Source organism: Sander lucioperca, chromosome 15 (assembly GCF_008315115.2).
Source record: "Sander lucioperca isolate FBNREF2018 chromosome 15, SLUC_FBN_1.2, whole genome shotgun sequence".
NCBI classification, from domain to species: Eukaryota; Metazoa; Chordata; class Actinopteri; order Perciformes; family Percidae; genus Sander; species Sander lucioperca.
The window spans coordinates 33,133,838-33,161,573 of NC_050187.1; the positions used below are offsets into that span (position 1 = coordinate 33,133,838).

The 27,736-nt window shown below is 40.0% G+C and overlaps 2 long non-coding RNA genes across 2 annotated transcripts; one reads left to right on the forward strand and one right to left on the reverse strand.

Moving 5' to 3' along the window:
• Positions 1-864: 864 nt before the first annotated feature.
• LOC118493268 lies at positions 865-15,855 on the reverse strand. The gene is made up of 3 exons (XR_004895272.1): positions 15,763-15,855; positions 14,028-14,031; positions 865-875 (listed from the first exon to the last, which is right to left on the reverse strand). It is a non-coding gene; the product is annotated as an uncharacterized LOC118493268 (long non-coding RNA).
• On the forward strand, positions 4,902-26,810 carry LOC116061763. Its single transcript, XR_004107806.1, has 3 exons — positions 4,902-4,988; positions 11,388-11,391; positions 26,800-26,810. It is a non-coding gene; the product is annotated as an uncharacterized LOC116061763 (long non-coding RNA).
• Positions 26,811-27,736: the final 926 nt, after the last annotated feature.

Here is a 27,736-nt window from a genome sequence, read left to right on the forward strand (position 1 = left end):
GACTACACCCAGAGAGAATAAAAAGGAGTTTGTAGCATTTGCACATAACTGGGAGACACAAGGAGGTGTCAGTTGTGTAGCCCGCATGTAAAGGCCTGCATGTGTATTTGTATATATTTTAAAATGTTGTTACTAAAGAAGTGTTGACTTTATTCTATCGTCTCAGTAATTTATTTCAGTCCACTGGTTAAGTGATCATCAATACGAATACACTTAAGAGGGATAGTTTAGAGTTTAGAGTGTAAGGCAATTGGAATCAGAATCTGGGGATTCCAGATCTTATTTTATCCCTCTTCATTACCTAAAACACAGTTTGTGTGAATGAAAGACCAAATTGCAGATAACAATATAAATATATATGTACTACTTCCATCTTAGCTTTGAGGAGGGCGGCAGCATGAAAAAGATTTTTTACTTAAATTAGATGCTCATTATTGCTTTAGTTACTCTTACTCTGCTCATAATTTAACTCAACATCTGAGAGTAATGCTTCTATCAACATCCACAGGTGAGGATTTTTCCTGCCACAGTTTACTTGTTTATTTATACCCTTCCGTTAATACAGATAGGCCTCCACAGCTGCAATAGTGACATTAATTCAGAGTGACACTGTGTGGTAAAGGAGTAGTGGGACGAGTAGTGCTGGGCTTCTCCATGTGCACCTGAGACCTCATGTCTTATTAAGAAACAAAATGTCGTTTCTGGTTGCACTTCTCTCTGTCATGCGTGAGCATTCAGGAGAAATAGTTTATTTGTTAGTTGCCCTGAAAAAAGCAGTCAAGCTATCTCTTGTGTGTTTCTGTCTGTTTCTCAGGCTGACAGCATGCAGCTGAATGTGACCTGTTCTTGAAAATCTGTCACACTGCTGTGGATTACTGTATCTCCCTGCAGGGACATGTTGATGCACTCACTGGAACTCCTCTTCCAGGAGGAAGGTGAGCTATAACGAGGACAGGATGCAACTCACAGGCTCCTCCAAACCAGAAGTAAACAGCCAACATTTGGTCAACAGGATTTTCTAAAGAATTCAGCTAAAGACAGTGTTGCCCACTGGCAGTTAAGGTGAGCCACATTTATTTGTATAGCACGATTCACACACTGAGGTATGGGAGTTTTTATTTTATTTAGTTGTTAACGTTGGAATTTAACATCATGACAGTTCAATCTGTGCGTAGTATCTAAATGCAGCTTCACAAAATTTTGGTTCTGACTGGAGGCACACCAACTAATGACTAATGTCCAGGGACTAAAACTGGCCAGGGACAACAGATGAAAATTTGCCTGCTGAGCTAACTCTGGCTCATTTACAGTTACTTTGCTGTTGATTAATGATCACTGTCCCTGTCAAAATTAAAAAAAAAAAATTAAAAAAAAGATCTGCTGGGTTTATATTCTTTAAGCATAAATAAAGCATTAATGTATTTTGGCTGTGTGAGCCAGTGTAAAGCTCAAAGAATAGAAGAAATATACTCTGTCCAAACTTCAGCCAAGTGTGTCAGCAGGGATGCACTGGAGGGAGGGAATGAATGAGGGTTGTGTGAAGTATCAAAAGAGTTTGGCTCTTTGGTCGACCAGCTTGAAGACACATACCGCAGTGAACTTAGTTGTAAACCCACACTTTCTCCAGTGCAAATGTGCCAAGTTTGATTCTGTTTAGCGTATCAAGCCTGCGGCGTAAAAACATGAAATGTGAGAAAGTAACAAAGCAAACAGACTTGGCTGACATTCAGTGGCTGGATACAATTTGGCCTCAAGATCTGTTAGATTTTAGAAGCAGTTGTGATCTGGGATTTCTGCCATTAGAGAAGATCAGTTGTCATCCGTAACTGTATACATTTGGTTTATGTGCTGCTGTTAAGGGCCAATGCACAGGATTAGCGTGTTAGCTGCCAAACAGCATTGCTTTACCTGCTATTTAAAATGATAATAAACCTGGAACAAACAGGATAAGCAGATAGAAACTACTGCAGGGGCTTCAGAGTTATACTTGTATTTACTTTCTAAGGGTTCTAGTAGTCTACTGAGTGTTAGAAGTTACTGCTGTAACAACCTGATACTCTCATTAAAGGCAGGATTGGTTATGTAGAAAAGCTAGCAAGGAGTAGCATTATCCTCGGGGCTCCGACCCACGCACAGACGTGCACAAGCATCGCTGCTTCAGAACAGAGCGAGGAAAGGACCGCAATTTTGTTTCATGTCTCATTCATATATTATCATACCAAATGTCAAATTTGACCCTGTCTTTTATATCAGAAATATGGGTTTCTTTTAACCAAAAATAACATGGATGTATGGATGTCCTTTGCAGGTACAATTAATGATTACTACTGAATACAACTTTAGGTGTTTTATTCAATTTTATAGCATTTGAAAACATTTTTTAAATGGTTTCAAAACAGTATCCTGACTAAACTAGACAGTGTGATTCACTCAACATCCTCTGATCATAACTATTAGGCAAAATAATTCATAACTTTTGCATTTTTTTAACTCAAACATTAGGTATAATATCATATAAACTACGTTTATTGACCATGAATTTAAAAAAAAAAGCATTACAAAAAGTGACAAAAACATTTAAAAAAGCGACAAAAAAAGTTAATTTTCTATTTTGACCTGGAAGGATAACTAGTTCATGGTCGACGGGAAGACAACACAAGGGTTAAAACAAACATGACTACTGTTAGTAGGGCTGGGTATGGTTAAAAAAATATTCAATCCAGGTACCAATACCAATACCATGACTTCCATACCGGTTCCTAAAGGGTACTTTTTTCAATACCAATTTTATAAAAGAAAATTAAATTACAACATTACATATCATGGGCACAAATCTTTTATTTATCTTTGTAACCTAGAGTTTTTCCTGTCTGTCTCTGCAACATGTAACGTTAAACAGCCAATCGCAGACATATAAGATCTTGGTAAAAGCATGCTGCGTGCTTATTGGCTCAATGACTCTGATGAGATATACTCCTGTCAGGTTCAGCTCCTACTTTTATTCTGTGTTTTGTTTGTTTATTTGCACTTCCTGTTTTATTTTGAAAATATCATCTATTCTCATTTCAGGTCTCTTGCCTTCCTCCCTTTGTCTGCTTTCCCACCTGTGTGATTACCGTCCCCGCCCCTAATGTGTTTCACCTGTTTGTTTTCAGCTTCCCCAGTTCCCATGCTTAAATACTCACCATTCCCACTTACCTGTGCCAGATTGTAGTTGTACGTAAGTCACTCTCTCCAGCGTTTATTCCTAATGTTTGTTTTCCCAGTGTTTATCTGACTATTGCTTTGTTCCTGACTACGATTATTGCCTGCCACTTTCTGTACCTTCGCCTGCATTGTTCTCTAAACAATAAACTACTTACCTGTGATTCCCTGTCTGAGTCCACCATTGTACCGTGATACTAAGGTATTGAAATTGGGTATTGAATGAAGAGTAATTTTTCGATACTCGATACTTTAGAGGCAATTCGGTCGGTGCTTCAAAAGTATTGAATTCGGTACCCAGCCCTAACTCATTGCGACGATACGCACTGAGCTAAGGCTCGTACATACTTGGGAAGGGTAGAGTACGCGCAGCGGGGCAAGGAGGCATTTCATTGGTTCTTTCCAAGCGGACCACAAGGCAGTGATTGGTGGGTGTTTTTACAGGATTGCAGCACCTACATGTGACAGATCTTTGAAGAACCTTTTTTTCAGAGCCCATATGTTATTTTATTGCTGTTTAAAGAATTTTAATTGAGAAAAGAAATCCATTAACAATCACTTTCCTTTTACACAGCAATCCTTAACTGTCAGTGTCACTGATTTGATCTGGTCCGACTGATAGTGACGGCCTCAACTGTGAACATGAGCAGCAACCCTCTTGTTACACAACCCGATACATTCTCTTAATATCCCCCTGTGTTACCTCTGCATAGTCTCGTAGACAGGTATTCCCTGACGAGGCTCTTTTGCCATGAGTCTGACTGGGCATGTTTTCAAATCACTTTCTTTGACAGACTGCTTCTGAAGTTTGCTGCTGTGCATGAGCTGATGCTGACACAAGTTACATTTACACTACTATCAGCATATGTAGCATCCAGGTCCCTGGACCCAGGTCGTTTTCTACTTAAAGGGTGACTACCGCTTTTTTTTTTTCAACCTGGACCCTATTTTCCTATTTTTTTGTGTCTGACAACATTGTGTAAAGGATTTCTAAGCAGGTCAACCTTTCTGTTGAATAGTAAGATCCTTTTTTTAAACATAAAAACATCCACGAAATTGCGTTCGCTAAACCAACCTGACTCCATGTAAACAAACTCATTCAAAGTCGCTTTATTTAACCTGAATAAATAAAGGTTAAATAAAAAAAAATAAAAAAATAAAAAAGGCGACAGAAACAAAAGAACTCAGAACTCTAGTTTTGGTTGAAATAAACACATAGTTTACCGATTTACATGTGAAAATATGTTGGCCCTATACACGCTAAAAGTATTGCTTTTTTAAATGGAGTCTGGTGTGTTTAGCGCTAGAGACTTCAGAGCTGTTTCTGGTTAAACAGAAAGGTCTCAAAGAGGTTTTAAAGGTCTATCTCTGTAGGGATCCTTTCCATAATGTTGTCAGACACTTAGAATATTAATCCGAGCCTGTCAGTGGCAAAATGAGCACTTTTGTGAAGGTGCTGGACAATTGCCCTATTAACTTACATTGTAGCTTGTTTCTCCGCTGCCGACTGCAGCGATCTTGCTTAATACTGGACCAATGTCAAAGATTGTTGTTCCCATCAGTCACTTAGACACAAAAACATAGGAAAATAGGGTCCAGGTTGAAAAAAAACGGTAGTTACCCTTTAACTTCCATTCCTCCCTCCAGCAACATGAAACAATATAACAAACCATATTATGACCCTAATGGTGTGTAACACACAACATGGTGTCAAGCAGTGCATAGTTAAACATTACTCCAAATATAAATAATAACAATGAATAAATATCAGTGCAACAATAACAGTGCAAAAGCGCAAATCACTATCATCAACCGGGGCCTGTTCTGGCTTTTATCCGCAGCTTTTTAGATGCAGGAATAAATCAGTTTTTGAATTGGTTAGGTTTGCAGCGAGGAACTGTGTGTGTGTGTGTGTGTGTGTGTGTGTGTGTGTGTGTGTGTGTGTGTGTGTGTGTGTGTGTGTGTGTGTGTGTGTGCGCGTGAAAAACAAGCAGATTTAGAGACTCAAGTTTCCTGAAGATTGAGCGATGAGAGTTTGATCAGATCTATAAAAGAATTAAGCAGGTTTTGCTTAAATGCATTGAAGATTACAACCTGAATGATGTGATAAATTGGTTTTTAATGTGTCGCAACTATCTTTTTGAGTTCAGGTGACATGTAATTGAAAAGGCCGCCTTTGGAAGATGAGTAGATCATTTCAATGGCAGTTATTGTAAATTAATTCTTGAAAATTGCTGAATGAATTTATGAACATATTGTGAAAACATTTCTTTTTTTAACTGAGAAAAAAGCATTCTGTGTCCATGTTCCACTTACACCATAGGGCATCAGTGCACAGCAGACTCTAACCGATCGCTCCCGGGAGAGACGATGCAGCATCTGGGGCCAATGTAGGAGGGTCAGTGCGGGTGAAAAAACAGAAGAAAATACTCTGGGTCACTGTGACAGTCCTCAACTTGTTGAGTCCAGGCCTAATGGGGAGGAGGACAAAAGAGTGGGGTCATAGATGATTAGATTAGATTAGATAAGATTAGATTAGATTCAACTTTATTGTCATTGTGCAGAGTACAACTACAAAGACAATGAAATGCAATTTGCATCTAACCAGAAGTGCAAAAAAGCAGAAAAGTGTAATGTGATATACAAAGTATAGACAGGTGGTGCATAGGCAAGGCAAGGCAATTTGTATAGCACATTTCAGCAACAGGGCAATTCAAAGTGCTTTACTAAAAAAAACAAGCAGGACCATATTTCTTTACCATCTCATCCACCACGGGCCCTGCAGGAACCTGTGACTTTGTACTGTTGTTACCCATAACAAGAGTGGAAGTACTTCTCTTTACCTACAATATAGCCGTCTCTATAAGGCTTAGTTTAATCAGGCAAACTTTGCAAAATCCTAAACAGTTCCAACTGTTTTCCTTTAGATTTTATCATAAAAGAAACATATTGCAGTGTTATAAGAGCAGAATAAATATGTAATATGAACAATGTATGAACAACATGTACAGATATGTGCAATGTAGTAGCAGTGACATTATACTAGTAGTAAGGATAATATAGATATATGCAGTGTATTAACAGAATATATAATAAGAAAAACAGAATAAATATGGATATTCTGAATGAACCAGACAGATATGTGCAGTATGTACAGCAATGTGCAGTGTGGTAACATTATAAGAGTAGTAAGAATAAGTGTATGTACAGGATGAATAGTACGAAGAGCAGAAGAATATGGCTATGTATAGGTGTAATTACAGTATGTACATTTCTCATTTGTAAATAAATAAATAGAACAGTATGGGTGGGGAAGGGTAGTGCAAATTGTCCGGGGGGGGATAAACACGGGTACTGAAGCCATTCATCTGCATGTAGGATGGAACAGAACACTGGCAAACTTTCCCTTAAGGTACCCACTAATGCTAGCAGTAGCTAGCTAGCTTGGTTAAATTTTTCTAAACAAATCTAGTTGTAGTCTTGCAATGTGTGACTTGCAAGATCCCCTTTACGTCTTTACGTATTATGAAAGTCTTTAACGTTAGATGTGAGATGGTTGTCTTTAGATGTGAGCTGGTGTGAGTCTGTTCAAAGTCTTCTAGTGTCTGGTAGGCATTAGTTGAAAGTGTTTGGGTGAAGCTCTTGATACCCTGCCATCGGGCTGTCCCGGCGCCACAAATACACAGAACAGAATTCTCTTATCCGCAAAACAGTGTTGGGAGCAAAAGCCACAAGTTTTCCGCTCGGAAAGGAGCTCAGGACAAGTTTACTTCCAAATACAAAACAATACGAAAACAATAGGACCCCAGCGTAACAGCAGCAGGAAGTGCTCAGAGTCTGGAGTTAACATTTTGGCCCATTTGATCTAATTTATCATTAGCATGAAAAAGTGTATTTACTCTCCTGCGTGATTGTGGCGATGTCTTCTGCCTTCATAGGAAAGTTTCCTCTTCAATGCTGTAACATCTATCTCTATTTATTTGCATTGGTATTGAATGGGAGATAATTTAATATGATGTAACACTTGAGCTATGTCTTATGTTATCGGTGGTTGTTTGGCACATGCTAAATGCTTTAGGCTACCGATGTCCTCAGTAGGTAAAATATTTGTTGTGTTTATACTTCTGAATTGCTTACCGGATATGGTCTGTAGAATATTTCCCCTTGGTGGTGGGGTTAGTGTTGTTTAAGGGGGTCATATTAAATATTGCTCTAATATTTTCATGTAACATTGGCCTAATTTTGTCACGTATTAAACAAGTTGTAACATTTGGTCAAACCTTTATGTTCAGCTAAGCAAGAGAAGATGTTTGCATTACTATAAGTTACATTTTAATTGGAACAGCCGAGCGCCTCTGGCTCTACCGTCACGGTCAGTGCTATTTTGACTGTTTTTTAGGCGAGAGAGCTTTGCTTGTATCTAAGGGCAACATGCATTGCTCTACGTAGGGGTTAGGGTTAGCACATGCACAGGCTTATCGGCTTTCATGTTTCACCTTCATTGGCTCATACATCGGTGGATTGTCTTTCTGCGGACTAGCAACTTTCAAGCATGTTTTTTCTCGTCAAGAGTCTACTCCCATGCTCAGGATGAACACTTGTATTTTCAACACAATGTTGATAAATAAAGAGATTTTTCAAGATTATGTTTCAGTATTTTCTCTCACTGGAATATTCAAAAGTAGAGAGAAAACTTGAGGAGAGTGAGGGAGATTGTACGAAACGAAGGTCGCCAGTCTGAACTGAATCAGAGATGCCATGCCGTTCGATGCACCATGTAGCATTCGCCGCATTCTCCTTGGGGTGGCTTTGAGTGGTCGCTAAGAGTTGTGCCATTTACAGTAAATGCAGGTCATTGATTGGCATTACTCCTGCTCAGTCACAGCTCTTGTTGGCTAATCTGTCAATAAGTAGCCCTGTTTGTTGGATATCACATCTTGGAAACAGAATACCAGAAACACTATGCAGTTTTTAACCCTCTAATATCAGTATCTTTTGTATAAATTATCCATACACATCTGGTTTGGGTGTAGCGCTAACAAACCAAGAGAATCATCCATCCGTCTTCTCAGAGCACTGATCCAGACCTCCTCGCTCCATCACACATGTTAGCACTTTTCTTACCGCTGACCTAGAAACACTGAGGTACTTTCAGGTGTCTGCACTACCAGTGGAGAGTGTGTGTGTGTGTGTGTGTGTGTGTGTGTGTGTGTGTGTGTGTGTGTGTGTGTGTGTGTGTGTGTGTGTGTGTGTGTGTGTGTGCGCGTGTGCATGCTTTCATAAAACTTTGCATAAAACCTTGCATAAAACCTTGCATAATGGTGTTTTTTGCAACAAAAAAGAGACAGAGACTAAAGAGAGCTACAGGGATAAAGGCTTGTTTTTGTTCACCATCAGGGACGATGTTACCACATATCAAATTATCACATTCAGTCTCTTTATGCCTTTCGTTCTCCTTCTGTACCTTGTACAGGGTCAGCAGTGTGTGTGTGTTTCTATTTTGGATGGGGGAGGTTGTCCTTTAAGCAAAGTTTCATTGGAGTACAGTAGGTGAATACTATGTCCAGGCTTAGCATACACTGGTGCAAACCTGATGGCAGTTAGTACAAAATAATGACTTAAAGCTTGAATTCATACTGTGTTTGTGATGGCAGCAATGCCTGAGGACACTGGCTCCAATCAGTTTGTCCATTCATCCAATTCAAGACACTGACAGGTGATGGATGAGATTGCCTTTTCTGAGGCCGATTACCATTTTGTAATGCCTAATAACATCTCTTGAAGCACTGCTATTGCTACCCCTTCGTGGAAAGTCAAAGACGATGGATCCTAATGATTTTAGTGACCACTTATACTGAAAAAAAACAACTCGTGGGCAGGTTGTCATGAAATGTACGGAGCTCCTTTACACTATTTTTATTTTAAGGATCTTGTGACCTTTCCTTTAGCATATAACTATTTTGTATGTGGGGTGTAATGAACATTCAGCACCTTTAGGTCATGTTAATGTTGTTCTTTAACCTTTTCAATATGATGGCACGTTGCAAAACTTAGCTGGAGCGTTTTTTGGGGTTGAAACGCTTTGCATGTCTAGAAATGTTGATCAGGTTTTTTTAGAAATGTTGATCAGGTTTTCAGGTTGCACTTGTCCTGGTTGACAATGAGCGCCAATAACTCAAATAATACATCAGTTACATGCTACCTGTTCAGTACATGATATTTGAGTCTGCAACAGTTGCATACCAACAACAATGAAGGGAACTAGGTGAGCGCAGACCACTGACAAGGCAATGGTATTTCTCCGAATGTTAAAGAAAGTGAAAATGATTAAAATTCACTACAAAATGAAATGGGTTCTTGCTTGGCATATGGGGCACTCTTCAACCAAGTTTCTTGAAAATCGGGCCAGTCGTTTTTCAGTGATCATGCTAATTGACAGACAGACAAACAAACCAAACCGAAAACATAACCTCCTTAGTGGAATGAAGAGAGATGCAACTTTATCTTTGTTGTAGTTTTAGGATGAAAGTAACAGATTTAGTTTTAAATTAAGTTATTGAACACTGTTGGCAGTTAGAGGAAACTATCTAAATTGATAGCACTGATTTTCAAAAGCGTATTGTACACATGTACAATGTGTATTACGTGATGACCTTATTTGGCGACTTTCACTGTCGCAACTGAATCTAATTTTTTAAGGGCTGGCCATAAATCATACATTGGTCAAATGTTGGAACAGTGTAGCGGATCACAGGCCTTCGACTCACATTTACAATAATGCCTATAATGAAACCGAAACAAACTGTAATGGAAGCTGAAAGAAACATAGACGTTGGGTCATATACTGATCTTAGTCGGTGCTTTTAGAAACAAGCATCTCACACGGTTTATATTTCTGTTTCAGTGGTACTTTAGTGCCAGTGCTGCTCAGAGTTGTCACCATGTAGAAAATGACAAACTTGGCAAGGGATTGTAGGAATTATGGCAGCTTTATGTCACTTGTTCAGACAAGTGACATAAAGCTGCCATAATTCTTCATATTGTTTCTAGTGAAATCATCTCAGTGCATGTTGCTTATCCGTTTTGGGAAACCTTACTTGACTTTCTATTTCCCAGGTAAAGATAAAGATACATTTTCAAATGTCAGCTTGTTTCGGGACAAAGTGAAACTGTCTTCTAGTATTTTCTTTTTTGCAAGGCTTTCATGTGCTAAGAGGTAATATTGGCATGTTTCAAGTGAAATTAATTGAAATGAGCAAGATTAATGGATCATATCGATGTACTGGAAAGAATAATGTAATAGTTCTGGGCACAGGACAATATTTTTTTAGTTTTTTGTGCACTTCCAGCATATATATTTTTTATATCTGAAGCTGTAAAAAACGTTAATTAAAAAGTTTCTACTTGTTTTGGTCTATGAGAGGTGAAAACTGTAATGCTCATTATCTAAAAGCTGTAACATTGTATTACAATGCTATGCCATGTAATTCTCGCTCTTCCTGTCCCCCTCACTCTGTCTCATATCATTTCCTTTATTCATAGCTTTCTGGGAGCCGGCACAGCATAAACAACTCGCAAGTAATTTAGAAAAACATGAATGAGTGCATCAGCTGAGAAATTGTTCGAACAGAAAGTGTGCATGCATGTGATTCAGAGATAAGGTGAGACCCAGAAAAAAATGAAACATCCTTTCATCACCATCCGGGACATGTTGTATCTGATATAGACTTGTTCTATTTTTTATATCTGAAGCTGTAAAAAATATTAATTAAAAAGTTTCTACTCGTTTTGGTCTATGAGAGGTGAAAACTGTAATGCTCATTATCTAAAAACTACACTGAACCCAGCTGTAACATTGTAATTACAATGCTATGCCATGTAACTCTCTCTCTTCCTGTCCCCGTCACTCTGTCTCATATAATTTCCTTTATTCACAGCTTTCGGGGAGCCGGCACAGCATAAACAACTCGCAAGTAATTTAGAAAAACATGAATGAGTGCATCAGCCGAGAAATTGTTCGAACAGAAAGTGTGCATGCATGTGATTCAGAGATAAGGTGAGACCCAGAAAAAAATGAAACCTCCTTTCATCACCATCCGGGACATGTTGTATCTGATATAGACTTGTTATAAGTCTGTCTTTCTGTTCCCCAGCGTACGGAGCATGGGGCCAGCACTGCTCAGAGCAGTGATGCTCAAACGCAACGCCACTCAGTGAAAACAAAGCGGTGGTGAAATATGAAACCAACATTAGATTTTCATCTCCTATTTTCATGCTACTTGCTGTATCAATTACCACATAGCATACCTCTAAAATATGCAAATATTCAACATATATATACTGTAAAGTGAGAGCGGATCGCAACGTGTCATAAGCTACTCTAAAAAACACGCCTACCGGAAGCGCCACAATATGCTGAAACGCTAACAAAGTGCCTGTAGGTAGCTAAAAACATCAGATTTAAGAATGTCAACGGATTATTTTACCAACCTATGGCCAACCTGTCGTCTAGCAGGGGACAAGTCAGCTGTTAGTAAGCTAATGTTAGCTATGTGTTAGCAAGCTAAGGCACTTGCAAACATAGGCTAATACTGCATAGCTTTCTGATTTTCCTCATTCCACTATAACACAAGCTGCATACTGTCAAAATGCTTTAACTTACTTAGAGAAATATAGTTAGCCTAAAACTTACATTTGGATATTTGACTTAGTAACAAAATGCTTGCTGCATACGTAACATTGGGCATAACGTTAGCTTAGTGTCTTCCCATTCTTCCTGGTGATTCTTCCTGGTGATTCCTTACATCTGTATCTACTTTTGTCTTGCGAAAAGGTGAGTTTTTAGTGTTGGCAGCTTATAAAAATGTAACCCTGTTGGTAGTGCATCCCACAACACAGCCATTGTTAGGCAATTTTCTGTTGTTTGCTAGCAGACGAATTGACAAGGAGGCACCTTCCCGCAATACAAGTCAATGAAGAGCTCTATTTCGACAGGATGTGGCTACAAATTAGTAATATGTCAATAAAGCAGAACATGGATTTGTTCACAAATCAAAGAAACAAGACACATTTCATTCTGATCACATAAATCATATTGCAGCCTCTCTAACATCTTCTTGCGTCTGCCTGGTGGGTCTCGGCCCCCGAGGCTTAGAACCTGCTCAGTTTCTTCCCTCTGTCTCTTAGTTTTAGTGCCTCTTTGGGAAAACACATCTATCATGAGTGTCATGACAATTTCCTGAAGCCAAATTCAAAAGTTTGCCCTTTCTTTCTTTGTGAGGCCATTTTCTTTTTCATCCAGAATTCATTTGTTCATGTAAATTTGAAGGTGGATTCACCCACTCGCTCCCCCGGCACTCACAAAACGAATACATGCAGGACAAATGAGGTCCTGTCGTCTCTCTAATATGAGTCACAGTGTGTGGTGGTGCTGTATTTAAATGACAATGCCTCTAAATGTCATGAAGAATATTTCCTCTTGTATAAACCCATTGAGTTCTATTTAATTATTTGTTAAAAAAAATTGAGAAATCAGGACACATTTAAACCTCCACAGCCTTGAACAAAGCACACAAATACCATTTAGATTCCACATATTATCAAGCATCACAACAAAGTACAGCTTAGATCGGGCCCAAAAAATCAAGCCCGACCCTACCCGAGCCCGTGCACGTTGTGTCCAAGCCCGGCCCGACCCGACACATTAACTGTAATTATGAGCCCAAGCCCAATTTAAACCCAACGCAATGCAACAAGGACAAAGCATGTAAACTGCACTGTTTGTTTATTCAGAATAGAATGGATCGCAGATGGACCCGAATGAAGAAATGTAAAAAAAAAAAAACTCGACCCTAGCTGCTCCCTCAGCTGAATAGTGTAGGTAACAGATCAAGGCAGCAACATAATCAAAGCCCTGGAACCATATAGGAGACTTTCTTGTCTCGATCACCAAATTGGCCGACAACAGTGCTGCAGGGGGGGGGGACGCAATGTAGCCCAGTTTACCTCACACTCAAGTCAGTGCAGGACATCCACCCAGAGCTACGGGAGAAGCTGGAGAGGCATAGCTTTCTCCCCAGCGAATAAGGCTAATAAAGTAATGATTAAAAAAACACAAATGCTTGTTTAAAGGCCCGGCCCAATCCTAGCGGCATAAAATGTCGGCCCGGTTTGGGCTCGGGCAGAGGATCTAAACTCTACAACAAAGTTTAGAATATTAAACATACTTTTGGCAGACTTTTGTCCTAGTTTTTAGAAGTCTTTGTATATGTAGTGATATATGCCAACAAAACAGGAAGTTGTATTTAAATATTATATAATCCACCTTATTGAAATGTTTTATCTTGCACTCTGAGGTGTATACATACATTTATCCAATTAAATGGGGTTTGGGGCGACTAGCTAACCTTTAAAACTACCTGATTTCATTAGCTTGTGGGTTGCAGAAGCTAAAAACATAATGGGAGCGATATCACGGGCTGACCGTTGTCCAAAACCTTGTGTACATTTCCAAAAGTGACAAGTTCTCCACTTCTTGAGCACATATCCTGTGTGAGGGAGGCGTGAAGCATGTGTTGAAGTGTTGCAGCAAACAGTCCTCTAGAACAGATCAATGAGTGATGATAACAGCTCTGAGTCACCGTGGTTGTCCAGAGATGCCATGTCACTTACAAGTACTCAAATGAAATCCCTCCTGAAATGATGCCCTGCACATGCACATATATTTTTTGTTGTTCCTATTAAAGGTTGATGATGTTCTAACTAGCATTTTAACCCTCAGAGGACAAAAGACGCACCGGCGAGTCCAAGCGATGTTTGACAACACTCCTACTCAAAAAGCGATATTACAAAATTTCATTTCAGACATTTATTAACTATTTTATTCATATATTACGCTACTTTTGTGAAGCCAAGACTTTTGTAAACTCATTTCAAACACCAAAACAATTGAGCATATTGTATATCTGGTATGTTTACACAAGAGATTTGAGAAATATTTCTGCTTTAGGGTCAAATTATCTCTTTATACATTGCTCTGGAACAATTTTGGGCATCACTATTCAGAGAGCTGAGATTGTTCTGAAAATGTTGATATATAACACTTGGGAATGAGGTTATATGCAAATACCAATTAAAGGAGAATTCAAAAAGATATCTAAAAACATCCCTTAGACCCCAGGGGGTTTTTAATTGGCAGGTGGCATGTGACAAGTAATTGCAAAAGATTTTAAATAAACAGATGTGTGATTAAAAAAGAGCTTCAGGGCAGAATGTACAAAGTTTGAGGTTTAGATTTTTTAACCTTGATTGGTAGAGCTTTTGGGGGCCAGAGCATGGCTTGCAAGAAACCTCTGCTTTGAGGAATCAGGGGGGTTATTTTATCCGGAGTTGAGCCTCCCAGACTGGATGTAAATCCTGCCTCGTTTGCTGGACTCAAAACTAACTACCCGTAGCCTCTAACTCTATCCTTAAACATCTACATCCTAAAGCATTTGATCAAAAGAGTTTGTAGACAATGTTGGCAGAAGTCCTCCCTGAGAGAATTAAGTCCCTTACCTCTGAGGATTATATATATATATATATATATATATATATATATATATATATATATATATATATATATATATATATATATATACATAATTGTGTCCAGTGTTTAAAAAGGGGGTTTCATACTGAGGTTACAGGAGAAAAGAGCTCACATTCTCACACACACACACACACACACACACACACACACACACACACACACACACACACGTTTACTAAAGTTTAATAGACAATGCAAAGGAAGTAGGTCTAGATTATATGTAATTTGAGTGGTTTATTTTAGAGGTTTTTGTTGCAGGAAACTTACTTAAGGGAATGGATCACACCGAGACATCTTAGCAACATCTCCTCATTTGAAGTGTCTGCTAACCTGAGTGTGATATTATGTGGAGTTGGTCCTCACGTTCATTTTTATACGCCTTTTAGTGTGTAAAACATTACAGTCAATGGCGCGATCACTTCCCGCTGCCTCAAGGTAGCAATACGCCAAGAATTCACCTGAACACACCTCCCTGTAAGACCAGCACGCCCATGGGCGCACAGATGGGCGCAGGTGCGTTTGCTATTTAAACGACGCGGGCGCTGGCCGGGAAACTGACAACTGCGTCGGTCTTAAACTAGCAAAGACACTTGCGTCGGGCTTTGCGTCGGGCTTTGCGCTGCGCTGCGCCAGGTGCAAGATAGGTCCCTATAACTCACTTGTCCATAAAGACGAGAGCCCTCATCAGTTTGAAATCACAGAGGTTTCTGCAGCATTAAAACCATGGTTGAAATGCCTCACCGACACTCTTCCTCCTTTCCCGGTCGTACAACTTCTTTTTGTTTTCTTAATCCTTTTCCTCTTTTGCTGACATCTCCTCTTGCTGATGACTCCTGGCCGGCCGCTGCCTCCCCCCTCTCCCCCCGCCCCCATCCCTTGCTTGCAGGCGCCACCTGGTGCTGATAGGCTGGAATAATGTTGTTTGGCTCGAGCGCACCTTTTCTGTTTGTTTTGCATTTACACAGCACCGGATTTTTTTTTCAGCGCACACAGAAAATAGAGAGCTAGGTGGCCGTGAGGAGATATTCACTAAATTCGACACAAAGTGTAGTGGATTAACATTGCTTGCTATACCCTTAAAGCTTTCAAAACAGTGCCGAGAAAACGTAGTGATGTGTCACAATGTCTCACAGGTAACAGAACAGAAAATCCAACCCCGGTAACAACAACAGAGATACATTAACAAAAAATGTAAGCACGGTTAGTACAGGACCACGGCTGCTGGCGCCACTGGTACTAGTTATTGGTTTCTTTGAAGAGAAAAAATATGTTACATCCTGATGTTGAGACAAAACCCTTGTGAAAAGTCGAGTTGAAAAGGATGTGATTGGACTTGAGTTGTATTCCCCACAGACGTTCTCGCTCCCTCAGTGCCTCCTTCAGACGGAGATAAGAGGGGAGAAGCAGGGCAAAGACAGAGGGTCAAAAAAGAGAACAGACTGAAGTGATCCAACTTGACTCGAGTTTACTGAATTCACGCTTGGAGTCGTTCACCAAGTGAGAGCGGAGCTGACGTTTGACCGCTAGGCCTCATATCTCACGAGAGAGAGAGAGGGAGAAGAAAGTTGTCGAGCCGAGGCCGACCTCGACTATTGATTTCCGGGGAGAATATATGAGCGCTGCAGCCAAGAGTCGCTTCCCTATAGAAAGGAAGAAATATGGAGGCCATTGTGGAGGCTCGTTGGTCGTTATTCCTTCTGGGTCTCGGGTTTAAAAAAGTCTTTCAATGATGTAACAGTGCTGAAAAGTGATATCATGGGAGATGTGTTTTGAAAGAGGTTATTGCTGAGGGAGAAGTGGTCGTATTCAAGGTGGATTCAGTAGAATATAATCGCTGTGCAACCTTTTAATGATGCAACAGTATGAGGAGTGCATCTCCTCCTGCACATGTGCCTGGTGGGAATCTCACCAGACTCCAAGTAATGGTTTAGTTATTGGTATTCATCAGGCGTCCAATAAACTTCTTGCACACGTAAAGTGGTCATTAAGTATATACGGTGGGTAATGAAAATACTCAATTTCTGTCCCCTGTAAAATAGTTCTGTAAGTTTTTCTCTCCTTGAAGCCAGTGTTGAAACATAACTGAGTGTATTAACTAAAGTACGGTATGTACGGAACAATTGTTTTGAGCTAACTGTACTTTATTACTTAGTTATCGATTATATCCACTTGATGCTGCTTTATGCCTAATATAATTTTTTTGAAAGCTTGTATTACTAGATATTTAAACATCTTTATACATATTTCATGTTGTTAAAATGAGCACATAAAATGTAATCTGTTGTAATAATAAGCATGTAAAATGTGATACCGTTGTGATGCATTATACATTACATTAAACTAACCAACAGTAACATTAGGAACTTTAAAAACCTGCTCTACAATATTAAATGTTTTATGAGCATATAGCTCCAAACCTGACCTTAATATTAAAATTATTATTAAAATGCTGCCTACATGCTGATGTCTACGATGTCTAATAATAATAATAATAGGGCTGGGCTAAAATACTTCATTCTCCAATTAAAATCAATATTTGTTTGAGTGGTCTGATGTGGATTTAATAAATCCAGAAATCGATCTTTTAATATGTTAAAAATGTTAATATAATGTTGGTCCTGTTAAGTTAAAAGTAACTGAGAAAGGGGCAAGTGTTAATTTATAATTAGCTTTGCAAAGTGTTTTGTGAATACATTGTACGCCATTGCCTACTGATATGTAATATTTTGGTATTTCTGCTTTCACTCAAGTTAAGATTGTAGAATATTGATAGTTAAAATTGTTTAGTGTTCATGGCAAAAGAGATGCGTGCAGTCATTGAGGAAGAGAAAGTTAGTTTAGGCCTTACATTGCATAAAAGTGCATTGTGCACCAGACAGATAAGCAGAAAAACAGGAAAGTTAAAGTTACGAGAAAGGACGAGGAAGTTGCACCACACAGAGGCCCCAATCCTGGCATGTGTGTGCGTGTGTGTGTGTGTGTGTGTGTGTGTGTGTGTGTGTGTGTGTGTGTGTGTTGAGATAACAGTTTCTTGCTAGAAACACGAAGACACCCCCCTGTGAGGGGAGGATAAAAGCTTAGGGAAATTTAGTCTCCATTTGTGAACCCACAGCTGTGTTGTAACTCTTATGTTGGACTCAGTAAACTTGGCTGACTGAACCCATCGTCTCTGATTGATCCTTGTGTATGGTGAACGTAATTCCAATAAAAGAAGACGCCGGAATTTAATAACAGGAGTCAAATTAATACGGCCTTAGGTTTTGGACAATTCCCACTAGAAGATTCAGAATATTGAACCGCTTAACTCCAATTCCATTTCATGTCCCTGTATCTTTTTAAACAGTTTAATTGAAGCACATCCACTATTCTCTTAAAACAATCCAGCTATCTTCAAAGGAAAAGCACTCTTCAACCCAGATACAACCCCATTCCAAACCGAAAACGATTCGAACTTCACAACTTTGGCGGTTTGGCTTCCAGTGGCTGTTCAACGCAGGCAAATGATTAATTAGTTGTGATATGATTAATTAGAAGTTACACCAAGTAAACAAAGAGGGAATGCAGATTGAAAGCTTACCCTCCATTGCCTCATTAACTAGATCCTTCTTTCCCTTTTGTGTGTGTGTGTGTGTGTGTGTGTGTGTGTGTGTGTGTGTGTGTGTGTGTGTGTGTGTGTGTGTGTGTGTGTGTGTGTGTGTGTGTGTTTGGAATTCATATAAGCATGCAACGTTCTTTAAAATAGTTTGCAAGTTTATGCATGGGATGATGCACAATTACATGCTCGTCTAAACGTGATTTATAGCATTTGTGACTTTGCATATGCAGCATGTAGGTGTGTTTGTGACCATACATTTGTTATCTAATTATTGACACTGTGTGTGTGACATGGCATGATTATGTATGTGCATGCGCTGATAAGCATGTCTGGAGAGACTGCAGTCGTTAATCTATATGTCCGGATCACACATGCTGATTAATGAGTTGCTGGTTATTTTAAAGATCTGAGGCTAAGATACCGTAAGACGGTCTGATTGTGGAGCTTTGGAAACCAACTCATCCTCAAAGATCGGGTAAGAGAGCAAAAAATTACATCTTGCCGGATCAGAGACTACAGGACTACAAAGAGTAGAAGCACTAATTGCTCAGAGGGGGAAGATAGCCTTGATGTCTTTTTTCTTTCCGGTCTAGTCTAACGACGCACAAGGAAATCTCTGTTCCCTTAGAAAGACTTTATTCCTTATCCACGTGAGCTAAAATTTCACCCTCAGTCTTGATTCTCAAAAGGGAAATTGTCTTTTTGTGTCTTTGTATAGAGAAAGGGGCACACAGTTGTGTTGACCTGTGGAAATCCTGAGAGGTGTCCCCTCTATCGCCTTTAACTTGATACTTGAATTCAAAACTGTAGTTTTTGTTGCTCCCGCACTTTTTCTCCGTCTGCCATGTTTCTTTGAGGTAAACTGCGCTTTGCGTGTATTGTCTGTTGTGTCAAGGTCTTTCTATGGATAACTCAATGGGGAAAAAAACTCCCTTTTTCCTTTCCTTGAATGTGTAGTGGATAAATTATTTCTACATGCTTGAGTTCCATGCTCAATATTATCTTTATATTAGGCAATTAAGGCTTTCATGTGCCAAATCTCAGAACACGTGCTATTGGTCTGATGAAGATTTTTCCTTTGGGGGCTATGGGCAATATTTCGGGGGTTCTGGTGTAGCCAGTGTATATCCTCTATAGCAACTTGAGACGTGAGAATGGAGTTGGATTTGAGAGACGATGTCTCTATGAACAGATATCTGCACATGTATGCAGATAACTTTTTTTAGAAAAGCTAATGAAAAGCTATATCGTTATCAGACGAGAGCCGATGGCATTTCGGTCAATGCGTTCTGCCTCTTTTGCTCCCCACACAGACTGTTTACCTGCATGCAACCAAAGTCCACTCAAACACGATTGCTCAATACTACTTGGACTACTAACAGGAACCAGAACGCTTCCGATACCAAAGCCTTGTCCCGTTGCCCACAGGTTCTGCATTCATATGCAGATATCTGTTTATAGAGATTACCCTGCCCCTATTTCATGACAATAAACTATAAAGCTGTGATATAAGTTTAGGTGTAAAGGCAGGTTTCACCCATTTTACACGATTGCACACAACAATCTCTTTGAAATTCAACATGGAATTGCACCAAAAAAGCCCTTTCGGGACTTTGTTTTCGGGATCACTTTGACTATTTTTATTTATTTTCTTGAATAGTTTTTCAAATCAATAAAATGTCATGAAGCTCAAATGATGGCAGATGCTCCACTATTTACATTATCTCGCATGTAAATAATGTCAGTTACCTTTATTTGTCGGAAAGACCATCTGCATTAATTCTGCTTTAAATTCAGCCTGGGGCCTGTTTCACAAAACCAAGATAAGGGATTAAGCCGGGATTCATCATTTATCCTGGATGATTTAAGCCTTGACTCTGTTTCACGAAAGTGGAGGCACATAAATCACCATGGAGATTTATTCTGTGCAGCTAGCCTGCTCCTGACCAGACTAACAGCCAGGATTTATTTAATCCTGGAGCCTTTTCTGATCACCCAGCAGTGGTTTTACCCTATTGTTATCAGCCTGGATCAAAATACAACAGGTGCATATTGCTGTTCATTTAAGTACTGTTATTATTTAAAGTTGGGACCATAATTCTTTTTAATAATTATTCATGTGACAGTCATCGTTACTGTTATATTGCTGTATGAAGACTGCTTTTCATATTGTTGTTAGAAGTTTGATGAATATATTATGGCAGTTGTTGAGATAATTAGATAAAATTTCAAATGTGTTTTAAATGAAGTCTGTTACTAAGGGCAATAAACACAACGCTGTACATTTCTATAGTTGACCAATGCACCTTGAATTAATTTAGTTGATTCATTTTTTTTAATTCTTTAACAATGAGGATCATGTTTGTTCTGCTTCCATGTGCATTGTATTTGGCATTCTTAGCACACAAAGTGTGTTGTCCAGTAAACTGGGACTATAATTTGGGAGGATTGTACAATTTAAAGAACATATCCTAATTGTACAATCCTCCCAAATTATAGTCTTAGTTCACTGGACCAGTAACTATCTAGTGATGTAGGCTACTGTACATTCATGTAACAACAGGGAGAGGACACCCCAATGGTTTTTGACCTTATGTTTTGCTGGGGGGGAAATAACTGATGAATATACTCTGTTCCATTCATGTTTACAGTGTGCATGGAATGTATCACTTAATTATCTTTATAGTTTCTAGATTTTAGAGTCAAATTTCTTCAGTGTCTTTATTTTCTATGTCCACACGGGAGCAAGGCATATAATATGTAGAGAAGGAAACTCATCCTCTATAAAAAATAAAAAATAAAAAAACACAAGAAAAATCGTGGCAGATAATAGCGGACAGACTGAATGAAAGTCTAAAAATATACATGTATGAACTACTGCTCTTAACTGAAACCATTCAATGAGTCACTGTCATTTGCAAAAACGAGCAGTTGTACACTTTGCATTAAAAGCGAGCAGTGGAAGTTAATATGACTTAGGACATTTATATTTTAGCCCATGAGAGAGAGGGAGGAACAGAGTGAAAGAGATAATTACGCGTCACACTATAGCGTGGTAGAAAATTGGTGGTAATGGTAAATTACCTGAGTAACATTATCTTCTGCTTACTTTTGAGGCAAAGAGTACAACTGTTAATGTGTGCAAATGATTAGTAGTCTAATCTTTGAATGGTATGATTATGACGGTTTCAGTTCAGAGCAGTGGTCAGTTAATGTATATTTTTAGGCTACTTACGCATTCAGTCGGTCCGTGATCGTCTGCTACGCTTTCTCTCGCTGTTTCATTACAGCGGCCATGTTTCTTTTCTTTTTATACAAATAATGTGTTTAACGTTATTATACTTCCACAAGAAGCTGCTGCTCACTCTGTATAAAGTATGTACAATGCGTATTCTCCATTTTGGCATCAGTAAATCTGTGATTGACCTCGCAGTCTTTTGAGGAAAGCCGTGGACGCGCATCTATCTGAATTACTTCAGCCTGGCTCAACCTAGTCGCTCCTCCTCAGCCTGGCTTGGCCTTCGTGAAACGCACCAAGCCCGGCTTCACAGATTAGACCAGGTCAAGCCTCGCTTTATCGGTTATCCTGAATTTATATATTCTGCTTTTGTGAAACAGGCCCCTGGTCTCTGAACACGTATGAAATCAATGTTATGTCTTAACCCAACTTTTTCTGCATCGGACACATATTTCTACGAATATCATGCTCGTCCCATGAACTTTGAGGAGGTTTAATTTCTTGAGTCTCTAACCTTTATGCCTTCCTGCCACCTCACTGCTCTCACTGTTAAGGCTGATGATATCCTACAAAATTAGGCGACCACTGGCTGGTCACGTGACACCAGCTGATGGTTGTTTTTAGCAGACATTACAGTTAAGTTTAGCCTACAAAAAGTGAGCGTCATGCGGCGACAACAGTTATGTTAAGGCACCAAAACCGACGAGTTAAGTTTAGCAAAAACATCGTGGTTTAGAATAAAACACCCACCCCGGTGCCCTTGGTGAAAGTATTTTGTTTTCGCCAAAAAAACAAACCCCGCTCACCAGCTTGAAAGCGTTGTGTTATGACCCAAACATCTACCGCAATCTCCTCCCTACGCGTTCTACAGCTTTCTTTTACAGGAGCAGTCAATGTGGTGCATGCAGTAAAAATACATGGAATTCATACGAATTACAGTGCTTTACGTTTCATAGCTATATGTACGAATGGTTCATGAAAACGGTGCCATGTCATTTCTCCGACGCTCCATTGTTCCGACCTCTCAATAACCCAAAAAATTCCCTTTGGTCCTACAGCCCACTAGTCCGACGTCCACCTGCGATATTACGAATCCCACTATGGCCACGCCAAGACCCGCCCTTCAATAGCATTTATTGGCCAGGCGTCCATACTTACGCAAGGTAACGTAACCCCATTTGTTCAGGTCCTATCCCCTGACCAATCGGCTATCCTAACCTTAACCACTCGAGGTCAAATGCTTAACCCCAACCAATCGAGCTGCTTCGTAGGGTGGGTCTTGGCGTGGCCATAGTGGGATTCGTAATTTCGCCACCAAAGGGAAAATGCTGTGTTCAAATAAATGTGTTCAATATGAGTAATTCCTGCTGTTGCATGTTGTGTATCCTCATCCTTCCACTCTTGGAACCTGTTTGAACCCAATACCATTATTTTTAAAATGGCAGGGCATCGGAGAGTGAAAATGAACATTTAAAAACTTTTTCCTAGGTGCCTCTTTCCTGACTGAAGTGTTATTTTATTGAGATTTAGCTGAAGAGGTTCATAGGTTTGAAAAGTCATCTCAGGATTAACAGCCATTTGTAGGGCGGCAACAGCCTGGACTTACAGGCCAAAGTGGAATACAGTGAACATTAAGCTGGATGCATGGGAGAGCATTATGCCTTTTTCATTAGATTCAGCAGTCTGGCCAAAATAGACTTGTATTAATCCATACAGCTGCTAAACTCACACACAAAACCCACATACACATACTATATCAGCAAGCAAATATCACATATTTTAACAGGCCAGAGGAAATGTTTTGGTTGACGGGTTGCCAGACATGTTGGTTTACAACCCTATTTTTTTTTAACAGTAATACGGTGGTTGCATCATTGTGGCGAGAGCAGGCCAGCTGGCTCCAGCTCAAATCTTTCCTCTTTAATAAACACTTTTCCTCCTTAATAAACTGCCGCTGCTTTTCTTTCTTGTGTTTACCAGCAATCCCGTAAGTACAACACACACACCGGCCACGCAGCAGAGTATCATGTCTTTAAATGTGTATTGATTGACGCCTTTAGCACACACCCAACTCGTTATGCAAAGTATGTTAGTTGGGATGGACAGGGATGTGCCCTTTCAAGTTGACGCTGCTGGTGTGTATGCTTACTTCAGAAAGTAACTATTGCGTTACTTTCAAGTACATTTTTAAATGCTCAAATGTGACCCCACCTCCACCTACCCCTCTTTAATGGAACTTGAAATACAGTAGATATTATGTTTATATAGTGGATCGATACAAATAACACAACACCTCAACAGGCCACAACTGGGCAAAATTAAATTATGCTTGTTAAGCACCATACCAAAAATAAATAATAACTATATACACTCTTTGTAGTGCAAATAACGTAAGTGGTCTGATGTTTATACTTGTGCGCTGGTGTGTGCGTCGAGCCGGCGTGTGTGTGTGTGCGTGTGTGCGTGTGTGCGCGGGTGTGTGTGTGTGTGTGTGTGTGTGTGTGTGTGTGTGTGTGTGTGTGTGTGTGTATGTGTGTGTGTGTGTGTGGGGAGTAAGTGATAGAGCGAGGGAGAAGTGAGAGAGTGACGGCGATAAGCTTTTGAGCGAGTAGCGACTCTGGAGTCATATAGTAAGAGAAACAAAGAGTCTCCCCTGTTCTTTCTGACCACGGTGGGAAATCTGTAGCAGGAAAAGTTAACCCTCTCCTTGATTTCATAACGCCATACCTGTCTCTCTTGTTGACTGACTCGCTTGTGTTGTTCTTGCAACATGTCTTCTGTGTCTACTACTATGCATGCTTTCAAACACCCGCCCAACTCTACCTCTGATTGGCTCACCATGACATTTTACTCAACCTCAGCCAATCATCAGCATTTATGCGCTTGCGTCGTGCACTGCCCACTAACCAAGGAAGAACAGTAAAAAAAAGTCTTTGCCTCTCAGCTCAGACTCAGAGATCTAGTTGGTCTGATGAAAAAAAAACAGCTTCAAATATAGTAACGTGCCGCATTTTTTGGCAGTAACGTTAATGCCGTTATTAAGATGGGAAGAGTAATCAATTAGATTACTCGTTACTGAAAAAAAGTAACGCTGTTATTTGTAACGGCGTTATTCCCATCACTGGTCATCTACGACTGCCGCTGCTGTGTTGCCCTTTAGATTTCTAGCTGACAGTTTGTTTATGTTAACTTAGCTGATTCTTCTCTACGTCTAACTAAAGTGTTTGGAGTAGAGATTAGACAAGACACTTTTCAGTCTCACAGTACTCATGAGACTTGGGTTATTTTAACACTTGAGCTGTTTGGTCTGTTTTAACTGAACCCTAGTCTATATCCACAATGTTTTTGCGATTTTGCTCCAGTGCTGCTGGGAAATTCCACCGGATGTCCCTCTTTAACTTCTGCTTTCTTTGTGTTGGAATTCTAAACTCTGGTGGATTTATGAGGACTATGGTTAACTGCTCCTCAGATCTCTGCAGGGTAAATCCAGCTAGACTGTCCAATCTGAGTTTTCTGTTGCACGACTGGAACAACTTTTGAACGTACACGTTCCACCAAAACAAGTTTCTTCCCGAGGCTATTTTGCAGAGGCACCGTGGCTCTGTCCGGTGCTTAGCGCCGCCCAAGATTATTGTGATTGGATTAAAGAAATGCCACTAAACCAGAGCATGTTTTTCTCCCATCCCGGAATGCTGTGTGGACTAGCCAGACCCAAGGTCTGGCAAAGCAAGACTAACCGAACCCTGGAGCGTTTCATCAGATAGTCCGGTTTCGTTTGGGCCGCTGTGAAAGCTCATTCAAACTCTGATGCGAACCAAACAACCGAACTCCGCTTAAAAACAGCAGTGTCGTAGTACTCAAGATTGGTCTTGGTCTCAAGACCACTTGAAGGTCTCGGAATCGGCCACATTTTTACTCTGTCTCGGATAAAGACGACTCAGGATTTTATTTCAAGACCACAGCTGCAGGGATATCACTAAACCGCCTGTGCATTGTCTTGATTTATGTGTTAACACCATTACTGTAATTGGATGTAAAACGTCCTGCTTTAAATGCAGCCAATGACTTGGCTCATTTCTAATTTGCAATTTGTTATGGTTAATCCCTTCTTCCTGGCCCTTTAACACCCACACACAAGAAAGTGAATATGAGAGACAGGAGAAGAAGCTCTAGCTGTCTGGCACTGGTCTGGTCTTGGTCTTGGTCATGACTCGGTCTTGCCATGCCTTGGTCTTGGTCTTGACTCTGTCTCAACCCCTCAAAGTCTTGGTCTTGGTCTTAACTTGGTGTCGATACACTATGGTCTTGGTGTTGACTTGGTTTTAGTTTCAGTGGTATTGACTACATCACTGGAAAACGGGGTCTCAATTCGCTTACAAAGTTTGATTTGCTTTAGGAGAGAACGCAATCCAACCCAAATATAAGAAGTGAACCAAAAACACCCTGCCGTTGCACGAAATTAATAGACCTATGACTCAAGGGATGACAACTTAAGATCCATAAGGTTTTCTGAGCACGCATCGCTGGTCGTCTGTGTGACAACACATCATCTCTCTCTCATCAGGGCCGCCCTCTCCTTCACTCGTTGTCTATCAGCTGCTAACATTGTTCACACTCTGAGAACAGAAGTCATTGAGTTTCACTCTGTTATTCTGTCCAATAGACAGTGACAGTTTCCACTGTGTGACATTTGTTTTCAACGTTTGGTGCGCTTGACAAAGGGAAGTGTAAACGCACACCGAACTAAATAAAAAAATGGAACAATGATGCAACTTCACTCCCAAATCGCAGTAAGTCTACCTAGATATAGGTGTGAAAGCATCCTTTCTCTTACTTCTATTTTTACTGTCCACACACAGTTGTTCCAGGTGTTACCCAGGCTGGATTATCAACAGGGCAAAGTGGGCAGCTGCTCTGGGACCTCAGATCCTCTGGCTTCCCTGTCATCCCCTTGGGTGCCCAAACAGGCTAATCCAAGGTCTCTTTTGCATGTTGGCATGCAGTCAGTTCCCTTTTTTGTGCCTGTGTGATGTTTGCCAGATGTGGCTGCTTGAAGATGTGTGATGCAGCTGCAAATTTAACCTAAATTATTAATTTTTCTAAAGGAAAACAAAAAAAGATGGTCTCATAGGCCCAGAGGGGACAATGATTCTGCATCTGTAGTAAACACAGCAGCAATAACAGTGGGGAAGAGAAAGTAATTATTCTTTTCAGACGAGAGTAAAGTACATTTTATTTATTTATCCCAACATCAGAAATCACAAAGAGGGCTTTACAAAAGATAAAGTTAAATACAGTAGAACACATTTTACTTACCGCACACTCATGCAGATGTTTAATACTCGGCAGATTTCTACAAAATTATCAATTCACACAGAAGCATTCACTATTTCTACATTTATCACAAGAACAGGCAACGGCAAAGAGAAACAATGCCACACCCTGCAACGCTAAAATAAATAACCTTCCAAAATCTTTACACAAAATTGAAAGACTGTTCTCTGAATAAATAGAATAAGAAACCAACCAACCAATCTACCCTACACACTAGGCCTATGTTCAGTTGCAACATTTAGGCTAAACCATACCTGCCAACACTCCCATTTTTTCCCGGGTTTCTCCCGTTTTTTTTAGCCCTATATCCCGGACCCCTCCCGGTTTGTTATTTCTTCCGGGAAACTCCCGTAATTTACATGGCCCAAACTCCTTTATAAATAATCGGACCAATATGTTTGTCTAATGTTGCCAGATCTTGTATGAAACGCATCCTATTCATACAATCCACACACCATATACAATTTTCAACCCATTTGTCACTTCAACCTGGCAACCTATAACCCAGTTGCGCAGTTGATCTCTGCACATGCTTCGCGGAAAGTTCAGACCAGAAAGCGAGCCGATAAAAAAGGCAGGTGAAGGCGGTGTTCCCGCAAAGGAATCGAAATATAGCTGTAAATTTCAACAGTGTTGGGCGCAACAATTTACATGCATCTTACCTAGTCATATCGACAACCTCCACGCTTTTCGTAAGGTGCGTCGCATCGATTTTAATGTAGCGCACGGTGGGAAAAATGACATTACCCAGCACATTAAAACACAGCGGCACCAT